The 12,616-nt window shown below is 44.2% G+C and overlaps 1 pseudogene; it reads left to right on the top strand.

Annotated features, from left to right (window-relative positions):
- Positions 1–501: 501 nt before the first annotated feature.
- On the top strand, positions 502–4,189 carry LOC119331198 (annotated as a pseudogene).
- The last annotated feature ends 8,427 nt before the right edge of the window (positions 4,190–12,616 follow it).

Below are 12,616 nucleotides of genomic sequence, written 5' to 3'. Positions count from 1 at the left end.
TGACACAGAATCGACGTGATTTAATGATTGCAAACTTCTGGATTGTCAAAATTCACCGATGGAGAGGATTAAGTTTCCACTTATCCATCCGTGCATGTATATGCACACGCCTGCAAAGGTCCTCTTGTTCGTTGCCCCTTGATGTGGCCAAGAGCTGTGTCGGTCTAACCCCATGGTCATACTTGCTTCTTGGATGTTATCTCTAATTTCTTCGGTGTGAAGGAACTCTGTATAATTATGTGTGTGACTGAGACAGGAGGCGACTAATGCAACCGCGCTGCAGGCCGGCCGATTCAAACAAAAATCAGTCAAAGTCAGCTAGTGCAACTTGTCAAAAGCTGATGCTGCACTAATATGTATTATACTAACTCACAGAATCATACGCACCACATGTCCTTTCTCAAGTTCGTTGCTCTCACTCCTCTTCAGTACATCTAACTAGGCATGGTCCCTCTATATATGAACAAGCTACCATGAACCAAGTGTTCATTCAGCACACAAGCAAAAAAATGCCTCGTCTAGCCACACATAAGCTGCTTTTGCGGCTTGTTTTCACCATGATTCCTTTCCTAATCCTTCTTCCCTGCATGCACTCCACTGATCTGGATGCACTTCTCTGCCTCAAGTCCCAGCTCTCTGACTCCTCGCGAGCGCTAGCTTCTTGGAGCAATGCGTCTCTCACGCCCTGCGGTTGGCAAGGAGTGAGATGCAGCACGCTTAACGCGTCTCGCGTGGTTTCATTAGACCTCGGGTCGCTAAACCTCACCGGTCAAATATTTCCCTGCGTTGCACAACTTGATTTCCTTGACAGAATCCACATGCCAAATAACCATCTCACTGGCCACATCTCTGCCGACATCGGGCGGTTGACCCAGCTCACATACCTCAACCTTAGCATGAACTCCCTGGTTGGTTCCATCCCTGATGCCATATCTTCCTGCTCTCAACTCGAGACCATAAGCCTGGAGAGCAACTCCCTTGAAGGTGAGATCCCTCAAGCTCTCGCTGAGTGTTTGCTTCTCCAGCAAATTGTTCTCAGCAACAACAATCTTCAGGGAAGCATCCCATCCAGGTTCGGTTTGCTTTCCAACCTTTCTATGCTATTGCTCACTAGCAACATGCTCACTGGAAACATTCCAGAGTTTTTGGGGAGTAGCAGTTCTCTCACGTCAGTCAATCTAAGAAATAACAGCCTCGGTGGAGGAATCCCTCCTGCCCTGTTCAATAGCACAACCATTTCCTACATAGATATGTCACATAATAACCTTTCAGGATCTATCCCACCTTTCCTTCAAACCTCTACATCACTGCAATACCTCTCACTAACTAAAAACTACCTCTCTGGGGGCATTCCTTCTTCAATTGGAAACATGTCTTCCCTATCTTCCCTTCAACTTGCTCAAAACAACTTCCAAGGAAGCATTCCAGAGAGCTTAGGTAAGATTTCAGGTTTGCAGGTACTAAACTTGAAAGATAACAATTTTTCGGGCATCGTCTCACAAGCAATTTACGCAAACACTTCCCTTACTTATCTTAGCCTTAGTCTCAACCAACTTGTTAGAATTCCTGTGGACATTGGCTACACTCTTCCAAACATCACTGAGTTGATACTAGGAGGAAACCAACTCGATGGCCCAATTCCTGCTTCATTGGGCAATGCATCAAACCTCCAAAATTTAGACCTTCGTCAAAATTCACTCACTGGCATTATTCCTCCATTGGGACACTTGAGCAAGCTGAAAATTCTAGACGTGGGCACAAACATGCTTAAATCTGGAGATTGGGCTTTCTTGTCTTCTCTAACAAATTGTACTAAACTAAAGATGTTGTGTTTGGATTTTAATGGCCTTGGGGGGTCAATGCCTACTTCTTTTGGTGATCTTTCAAACACCTTAGAGGTGCTTCTCCTATCTGAAAACCAACTGATTGGTGAAATACCTTCGGAGATAGGAAAACTCAAAGGCCTAACTGCTCTTGTAATGCAAATTAATTCACTCTCAGGGTGCATTCCTGATACCCTTGGAAATCTTCTAAATATGTCACTACTAAGCTTATCCCACAACAAACTTTCCGGAGATATCCCACAATCGATTGGGAAACTAGAGCGACTCACTGAACTTTATCTCATGGAAAATAATTTGACCGGTCAAATACCTCCTAGTTTGGAAGGTTGTAAAAATTTGCTGCTGCTGAACCTTTCTTCCAATAAGTTATTTGGAAGCATCCCGTCAGAACTCTTTTCCATTTCAACACTTTCTAAAGGTTTGGATCTTTCCTATAACCAACTCAGTGGGAACATACCTACTCGGATAGGTAGTTTGATGAATTTGAATTCACTTAGTATATCCAACAACCAATTATCAGGTGAGATTCCTTCCACACTCGGCCAATGCCTTCTTTTGGAATCTCTCTCTTTGGAGGCAAATTTGTTGCGGGGAAAAATTCCAAAGTCTCTTGGGACTTTAAGAGGAATCAATATGTTGGATCTATCTCAAAACAACTTGTCTGGTGAAATACCAGATTTTTTGGAGTCATTTACCTCCTTATTTATTCTCAACTTATCCTTCAATGACTTTGAGGGAGTAGTCCCTAAAGGCGGTGTTTTCGCCAATTCAAGTGCAGTGTTCGTCCAAGGAAACAAAAAATTGTGTGCAAGTTCTCCAATGCAACAAGTGCCACTTTGCACCACCTTAGCTTCCAGAAGGAAGAACACTGCACATGTCGTAACTATACTGGTTCCACTTACTACTATTGTTGTAATTGCCCTGGCATGCCTTGTATTCATTCTTCTAAAGAATAAAGGTACTAAAACTGAGGGGCACGTTACCCAGTTTTTCAGGGAGCATAATAGATACTCATACATGGATTTATATAAAGCAACAGATGGTTTTTGTGCATCCAGTATTCTTGGTTCAGGAAGCTTTGGAGTGGTATACAAAGGCAATTCAGAATTTCAATCCATTGCCATTAAGGTATTCAAGCTTGACCAACTTGGAGCATCAAAGAGTTTCTTCGCTGAGTGTGATGCACTAAGAAACATTCGCCACCGGAATTTGATTAGAGTGATTAGTCTATGCTCAACCACTGATCCAAGAGGAAATGAGTTCAAAGCACTTATTCTTGAGTACATGTAACATGGTAACCTAGAAAGTTGGCTGTACCCAGAAGAAAACAAAGCCAACCCAAAAATACCATTGGGTTTGGGCTCAAGGATAACGATAGCTATGGACATAGCTGCTGCATTAGATTATCTCCATAATCGATGTAGTCCTCCATTGGTTCATTGTGATTTGAAACCACGCAATGTCCTTCTTGGTGAAGAAATGGTTGCATGTCTTAGTGACTTTGGACTCGCAAAATTTCTTCATGGAGACTCTTCAACGGGGGTTAATAAGTCATCAAATATTGCTGGACCGAGAGGATCAATTGGATATATTGCACCTGGTAAGCACATGCATCATTTATATCATTGATATATTATAGATACATACATGCAAAGTTAGTGACATGTAAATCATCTGGAATGTTTATCATCCCTCTCAATTAAGTGAATATTTCTTAAGAAACTTTTTTGTAATATTGCAGAATATGGCATGGGGTACAAGATCTCAACAGAGGGTGATATATATAGCTACGGAATTATTCTTTTAGAGATGATCACAGGAAAGCATCCAACAGATGCTATGTTTAAGGATGGTATGAACCTTCACAACTTTGTGGAAACAACACTTTCACGGGAAATTGGTGAAATCTTAGAACCAAGTTTTATCACATATGATGGAGAAGGAGGAGAAAATCTTCTAATGGCTGAAACAAAATGGTGTCTCACTCAACTAGCAAAACTTGGCCTAAAGTGCTCCGAGATATCTGCCAAGAGTCGGCCGACAACAGAAGATGTTTATGCGGAAATCATCAGCATCAAAGAAAATTTCACAGCATTGCAGTATAGACAAAATAAATCAACATCATTCTTGTAACTCACCTCTAGCTATTTCAGTTAGAAGTAGCATGGTCATATACTTTTGGAAAGAAATAAGTATTATGTTTGAATGCATATATATACGATGAGCATAAGGAATTACAAAGAGATTAACTTGAATTGACTATTAACTGAGAACATATGTGATTCAATAATAGTGTGACATGGATCTACCTTATCTACCGTATATGTTTTTGTTCTCACAACCGCTCCTTTGGATCAAAGAGAACTAAGATGCCACCCTATTCACCATGTGAAATGTAGTTTAAAGCAAGGTGTATTACTATTACACCTTCATTTCTTAATAGCTATTCCAGGTAATGTTTGGCACTGTGATGGATTAGCTTGCTAAATGCAGTAGCGACAGAGGGATCACACATTTGTGCATGACTCTGTGGAGGGGAAGAGCGGTCCTGCTAGATCAACGCCCATTTCGTTTGTCCTATTAACGGCCAATCTCTACCATCTAAAAAAGATACAAAGTTCCCTATTTCACCCGCCTCCTTCCAACCCTCACACATACATTCTCTTCTTCTGTTTGATTTCTTTTTCCTTCCACATGTAGTTTTTACCACTGGTTTTCGTTGAAAACCACACGCATTTTATTGGTTTACCAAATGAAATCATGGCTTCTTTGGTAAGTCAATAGGTGTTGATCTTGGCAATTCAATTGGCATCAAGTGTCCATTTTTTGGTATCTAATCACGGTGATTGCGTACAAAATATTTATATTCCCATTGCAACGTGCGTCCAATTAGCTTGTTTTACCTAAAGAAGTCAATAGTGATTGGACCCTTTTTCCAGTGATTAAATACTAACATAGGCTCTGGTGATGAACTCAAATGTTTTGAACACAAGGTACATAGGCTGAAATTCAACATTACAGGGCCGAGTGCATGACCGCACATGCATCAAGAAGCCGAGAGGTCATGTTCCGTGTGTAAGGTGTTGGAAAGCGATCATACACACACCTTGCATGTAGTGCGACGACCCAACTAGTGGTTTCACTCTTTTTTCAATTTGGACAGTTTTCATCACCATAGTGGGGCAGGATAGGCTGGGCCGGACAGTTTTGAGACTTATCTTTCAAAACCAGCGGCTGACAAGATATTAAAAATATTCTTTTGAGTTTTAAAAAATGTCCATGAAATTAACATTGTTGGTGAATTAAAAATGTTCATAAATTTAGGAAATATTTTAGAATTTTGAAAATATACATGAGTTTTTGAAAACAATATTTCCATCATTTAAAAAATAATGAAAGTGTTGAAAAATGCTTTTGAAATATACATTGGATTTTATTAACTAAAATATTCATAATTAGTTTAAAATTTCATCAATTATTAAAAGATAACATTAATAGGAAATATAATATTAAAATAAAAGGCAAAACAAATTAACAATTAAGGAAGAAAAACGGAAAAGGCAATAGAAAGAAAAATGGTGGAAATGAAGAAATTAAAACCACATGTAGGGCAGCTACATTGGGCCGGCCCAAAGAGCGCTGGGGGTGGGGGTGGGGTGGGGGGGTAGTGTGCGAGTTTAGACGTAAGGCAAAGAAGTCCGTAGGCATGAGACCTCATACTCGGCGCCTTTAGTGCTAGTTAAACAAGCTGGTGCTCATCCTGGGTCGTCCCAACAACACATGAAGGTTGCCATCCCTCGTTCGGTCAATCGGTTGGTTCTTACCAAGTTAACCAGCTGACCATCGAAATTTGAAAAATCATAAATCTGAAATGGTTCATATTTCTTTTTACAAAAAAATGAATGTGGAATTTTTTATTTTTCAGAAAAGTTCACAACTTGTGAAAAAGTCATATATTTGAAACAATTCATGAAATTCTAAAAAGTTCAAGATTTTGAAAAATATGTTCACTAATTTGAATTTTTTATGCATTTTGAAAAATATTCCTTAATTTTTAAAAATTTAGTGGACTTCATGCATTTTAAAAATATTCTCGCAATTTGAAATTTAATTCTCAATTGGAAAAATGTTCTCATATTTGAGGAATCCTCATAAAAAAACTGGAGACGTAAAAATAAAACGGCCAGAATAAAAAGACGAAGAAACAGAAAAATAAATAAGAAAACGGACCACACAAACACATAGAAGAAACAGCAAAAAACACACAAAAAAAGACAGCTGGATGCAACCCAACACCGGAGGTCTTACATGGGTTCGCTCATAGAAACGTGCGTGAAAGCCCTGTAATATTTGTCAAACTAACCAGCACGTAAGGCGCTGAATAGGGGAGCAACTAGTTAACGAGCGCTTCTTCGGGAGCCTCGCAACGATCAGTGCCACTTGGCGCGTTCTCAGCCATTCGCCACGTGTCGCGCTCTGGACGCTCCCTTTGGATTTTGTTTTTTTTTTATTTTTCCGCACGCGTTTTCGGCTTTCTTAAACGGGTTTTTTCCGGGTTTTTTCAACGTTTTGGTTTTCCCCCGGTCTTTCTTAGCTTTTCGATAAAAAAAATTCGAAAAAAAATATTCTTGTCGCAAAAAAATGTGTTTTTTTTTCCTTTCGTGAAAGTCATGGTTTTTCTACCGCGAGAGACACGGTTGTGCTTTAGCAAGAGTCACGGCCGTGCCTCTCGGAAAGGGAAAAACAAAACACGCTTTTTGTTTTTTTTTTCATTCGTGAGAGTCACGGTTTTGCTTCCGCGAAAAGGCACGGTTGTGCTTACGCGAAAGTCACGGCCATGCCTCTCGGAAAGGGAAAAAATACGCGTTTTCTGTTTTTTTTTCTTTCGCGGGAGTCACGGTTTTGCTTTCGCGAGCGTGCCTCTCGGAAACGAAAAAAATGCGTTTTCTATTTTTTTTTCCTTACACGAGAGTCACGGTTTTGCTTCCACGAGAAGCACGGTTGTGATTTTACGAGAGGCACGGGCATGCCTCTTTTGGAAAGGGAAAAATCGTGCTCCCGGTTTGTTTTTTCGCCCGGTTTTTTTCGTCCGGTTTTTTTCGTGAAAAAAAAGTTCGTCAAAACATATCAACATGGGATCTAGTTTTGAAGATCTCGACGCGAGGAATTCAACCGTGAAAACGGTTTGAGATTTGGACGCACGGTTTAAAAGATAAAACGTTTTAAATAAACGGATCTACGAAAAAAGGGAAAACTCCTAGGTTGCGACAAGTGACGCGCTGCATGTGCGCCATTTGTTGCGACCTGGGAAAGTGGAGTGTTCTTTGCAACGAGTACTCCTTAATTAATGATTTCGGCTGAATAGGAAATCACCGCAGGCGTCACACATTTTCTTTTGAGAAGAACTCGCCATGCTTTTTATTCCAACGCAATGTTCATAGGTACAACTGTTGGGTCATGAGAAGTTCCCAACCACACATGTCTACCTAATTGCAGGTTACAAGAGAACTTGGCGAGCTTATGAGCCTCAAAGTTATAGTTTCTATGCTCATGAATGAAATTACAAAACTAAAAACCACTCTTACGCCCTATTATTTCATGTACTATAGTAGCATGGGGTCCTCCCGTCCCCTTGTTGATGTCGTCAATCCACTAGTAGAAAACAGGGCTATGGTCCAGGCCGGCTCAGCCCATTAGTCCCGGTTCAGTGTAGAACCGGGACCAATGTGGGCATTGGTCCCGGTTCGTGAGCCCAGGGGGCCGGCCGGGCCACGTGGGCCATTGGTCCCGGTTCGTCTAGACCTTTTGGTCCCGGTTGGTGGGACGAACCGGGACCAATGGGCCTCGCTCTTGGCCCACCACCATTGGTCCCGGTTGGTGGCTTGAACCGGGACCAAAGGCTCCCCTTTAGTCTCGGTTCATGCCACCAACCGGGACCAATGAGGTGCCTATATATACCCCCTCGCGCAAGAGCAGAGCACAGTGCTTTGTTTTTTCTGGCCGAGGGGGAGAGGGCTTTGTGGTGCTCTAGCTCACCTCCTATGCACATGAGGTGTTCGATGGAATGCCCGAGCCACACTACTTAAGCTTTCTCCTCTCGAAGCTCGACCTCCAAGCTTCATTTTCCTCGAGATTTGTCTAGATTTAGCGGTCCGTCACGCCCCGTCCCCGTCTTCACCGCCGTCGATCACCCGCGCCGATCTCATCACCGACACCACCGTGGTGAGCCTCTTGTTCTTATCTTTTTTCTGAAAGGAAAAATATTCTTACTTGTATGTTTAGATAGATACTTGTATCATTTTCTTACATTTATTATTGCATCTTATATAGTGCGATGGTTTTGGTATCTGCCCCCGTTGGCCCTCGTCCTGTCTATGATTCGGATTTGGTATGTATATTATCTTTATAACTATTGGTTCATTTATTGTTTATGAAAATTATGCCGACCAACATGACATAGATTTTATTTATTTAGGATGTATGTGAATCGGAAATGCCAACTGACCCTATTGTCGAGAGGTTAAATTTAGTTGAAGAAGAAAACAATTTGTTGAAGGAAAAAATAAAAAAAATTGAGGAGGAGAAAATGATATTGGAGTTGCATGTTGCGGATGTCGTCGATGATCACAAGATCAAGATGGATGCAATGCGCTTGAAAATTAGAAAGATTAGAAAATATGCCATTCATACCGAGGCTTGGTATCATTATGCCGTTGGATCAATTGTTACCTTGGTTGCGATTATGATCGCATTTGTTTTCGCATTGAAATGTTTTACATAGTTTCAATGTATCGTTTAATTAATTAGATGCTCTGGAGAGCTATATGTTGTTAGATGAGAACTATGTATGCACTTTGGGTTTAATGTGATGATGAACTTCTATTAATTTGGACACTTAATTATATATAATGCACACAGATGAACCGGCAATGGATGTACGGTGACAGACACACCCGCAGATGATGCATTTATTGTTTTGGTATGTACACATATTAATTAAGTCTTTGTTCCTTTTTCTAGCCCTCCGAATCGAGCACAACTTCGGTAAAGAGACGAGGCCCGAAGAAAAAGTTGAGCTCGGATGAAAAGTTTGAGATCATAGCAATCGCGCCCAACGGCCAACCTATTGAACCCCTCCGGACAAAGAGCGCATTTGTTGCTCAGTGCGGGGTTCTGGTTAGGGACAAGATCCCGATAAGCATCCAACAATGGTTTAAGCCGGCTACAGAAGACCCTGAGGTGTCTTATGTCAATGATATGCAGAAAAATGATCTTTGGACTGAGCTGAAGTCAAATTTCACCCTACCGCCTGAGGATAATCCAGAGAACCCAGTTAAAGAGAAATTAATCAAGTCTTTTACTCTGAAGAGGATGGCAGAACTATTCAGGAGGTGGAAGAAAGAGCTGAATAAGTTTGTCGAAAATAATGAGACACCAGAATTCAAGGGCAGATATGAGAAGATCAGAGATCACTGGCCCGCATTTGTGGCCCACAAGACATCAGAAAAGAGTAAGAAGATGTCGGCGACAAACAAGCAAAATGCTGCGAAGAAGATGCTTCACCATCGCACGGGGTCAGGTGGCTACCTCGTAGCCCGGCCTAAGTGGTCCAAGACTGAGAATGATCTGGTTCATAAAGGGATCGAACCAGAGACAATTAACTGGCCAGACCGTTGCCGGACTTGGTTCTTCGGGGCTGGCGGAACACTGGACCCTGTAACATGGAAGTGCATTTGGACGAACGATCAAATGGACATACTAGTCAGTAAGCTTAAGCAGTATATCAAAGCAGCGCAGGAAGGGACGTTCTTTCCAGACAGAGAGAACGACGAGCTCACAATGGCCCTCGGGTATCCTGAGCACCCTGGACGGACACGAGGCACGCCAGGCTCCATTCCGTGGAAGGTTGGGTTTCCGAACGCAGGCGGTTACAAATCCCATGAGAGGAGGAAAAAAGTGCAGCAGACCCAAATACAGACGCTGCAAGCAAGGGTAGACGCGATAGAGGAACGAGAAGCAAATTGCAGCAAACTTACTGCCGAAGCCTCCCCCGAAGCTACCCCGCCATCTCAGTGCAGAAGCAGTGTGGCTTCCACCGAGCTGCTTCAGCCGGAGCATGCCTTGACGGCTCCTGCCAGCTATCCCGTGGATGCTATAACGGAGTCTCAAAATTGCCACCTTATGACGCAATGGATGAATTTGAAGGTCAAGGCGGCTGTTGGCTCTGTTTATCCTACTAAACCCGGCGCAACTTTTCACTGCCGGCCGATTCCAGAAGGATATGCTAGGGTGATGGTGGATGAGATAACTGAGGGATTTGAGGACCTCCAGCTTGACCACCCTACCGGTGAAGGGGAGACAAGGCTGGGGTCTGCTCTGAAGACTCTATGCCTATGGCGGAAGGAGCTCATCAACCTTCCGAACTGGACGCCACCGCCTCCTCCTCCTCCTCCGGCGAGTCAGGGCACTCCGCCTCCACCGCCTCCTCCTCCGACGAGTGACGATCAGGGCCCTCGGCCGGCTCCTTCTCTGGCGCGTGGCGGCACTCCGCCTCCTTCTCCGCCTGCGCCGACGCGCCCGAGCAGCCAGCCTCCTCCTTCTCCGGCGCGTCGTAGTCCTTCTCCTCCTGTGACGCCCCCGATTCAATCGTACACTAATCATGCACGCAAATGTGTACGATCAAGAACAGGGACTCACGGGAAGATATCACAACACAACTCTACAAATAAAATAAGTCATACAAGCATCATAATACAAGCCAGGGGCCTCGAGGGCTCGAATACAAGTGCTCGATCATAGACGAGTCAGCGGAAGCAACAAAATCTGGGTACAGACATAAGTTAAACAAGTTTGCCTTAAGAAGGCTAGCACAAACTGGGATACAGATCGAAAGAGGCGCAGGCCTCCTGCCTGGGATCCTCCTAACTACTCCAGGTCGTCGTCAGCGGGCAGCACGTAGTAGTAGGCACCTCCGGTGTAGTAGGGGTCGTCGTCGACGGTGGCGTCTGGCTCCTGGACTCCAGCATCTGGTTGCGACAACCAGGAAGAGAGGAAGGGGAAAAAAGGGGGGAGAAAGCAACCGTGAGTACTCATCCAAAGTACTCGCAAGCAAGGAACTACACTACATATGCATGGGTATGTGTGTAAGGAGGCCATATCGGTGGACTGAACTGCAGAATGCCAGAATAAGAGGGGGATAGCTAGTCCTGTCGACGACTACGCTTCTGGCAACCTCCGTCTTGCAGCATGTAGAAGAGAGTAGATTGAAGTCCTCCAAGTAGCATCTCCAAGTAACAACTCCAAGTAACATCTCATAGCGTAATCCTACCCGGCGATCCCCTCCTCATATCCCTGAGGTAGAGCGACCACCGGTTGTATCTGGCACTTGGAAGGGTGTGTTTTATTAAGTATCCGGTTCTAGTTGTCATAAGGTCAAGGTACAACTCCAAGTCGTCCTGTTACCGAAGATCACGGCTATTCGAATAGATTAAACTTCCCTGCAGGGGTGCACCACATAGCCCAACACGCTCGATCCCATTTGGCCGGACACACTTTCCTGGGTCATGCCCGGCCTCGGAAGATCAACACGTCGCAGCCCCACCTAGGCAAAACAGAGAGGCCAGCACGCCGGTCTAAACCTAAGCGCACAGGGGTCTGGGCCCATCGCCCATAGCACACCTGCACGTTGCGTACGCGGCCGAAAGCAGAACTAGCCCCCTTAATACAAGAGCAGGCTTACGTTCCAATCCGGCGCGCGCCGCTCCGTCGCTGACGTCTGAAGTGCTTCGGCTGATACCACGACGTCGGGATACCCATAACTACTCCCACGTAGATGGTTAGTGCGTATAGGCTCGTAGCCAGACTCAGATCAAATACCAAGATCTCGTTAAGCGTGTTAAGTATCCGCGAACGCCGAACAGGGCCAGGCCCACCTGTCTCCTAGGTGGTCTCAACCTGCCCTGTCGCTCCGCCACAAAAGATCCACACAGAGGGCCGTCGGGACAAAGGTCCTTTCAGCCCCCAATCCGTGAATCACTCGCGGGTACTCTTCGAGCTGACCCGACTCTAGTCACCATCTGTATAGTATGTATGTATGTATAGTATATACCCGTGATCACCTCCCAGGTGATCACGGCCCGATAGTATAGCAAGGCAGACTGACAAGAATGTAGGGCCAATGATGATAAACTAGCATCCTATACTAAGCATATAGGATTGCAGGTAAGGTATCAACAGATGTAGCGACAATGTCAGGCTATGCATCAGAATAGGATTAACGGAAAGCAGTAACATGCTACACTACTCTAATGCAAGCAGTATAGAGAAGAGTAGGCGATATCTTGTGATCAAGGGGGGGGCTTGCCTGGTTGCTCTGGCAAGAGAGAGGGGTCGTCAACTCCGTAGTCGAACTGGGCAGCAGCAGCGTCGGTCTCGTAGTCTACCGGAGAGAAGAGGGGGAAGAAACAATGAATACCACGTAAACAGATGCATATCGATGCATGACATGTCAAGAAGCGATGCTAGGCGTGCCCTAACGTGGTATAAGGTGGTACTGGTCAAGGGGGAATCATCCGGGAAAGTATTCCCGGTGTTTCGTGTTTTCGGGCAGAGGAGCCGGAGGGGGAAAGTTGCGGGTTCGATAGGTTAGGGGGGTGTGGTGGACGAACGGACTGCGTATCCGGGTTCGCCACGTCGTTCTGAGCAACTTTCATGTTGAAAATATTTTAATCCGAGTTACGGATTAAAAGATATGATTTTTAAAAGATTTTAAT

This window comes from Triticum dicoccoides, chromosome 7A (genome assembly GCF_002162155.2).
Source record: "Triticum dicoccoides isolate Atlit2015 ecotype Zavitan chromosome 7A, WEW_v2.0, whole genome shotgun sequence".
In the NCBI taxonomy this organism is placed as follows: domain Eukaryota; kingdom Viridiplantae; phylum Streptophyta; class Magnoliopsida; order Poales; family Poaceae; genus Triticum; species Triticum dicoccoides.
The sequence above is the reverse complement of the archived record's forward strand: the minus strand, read 5'-3'. Positions and strand labels throughout refer to the sequence as shown.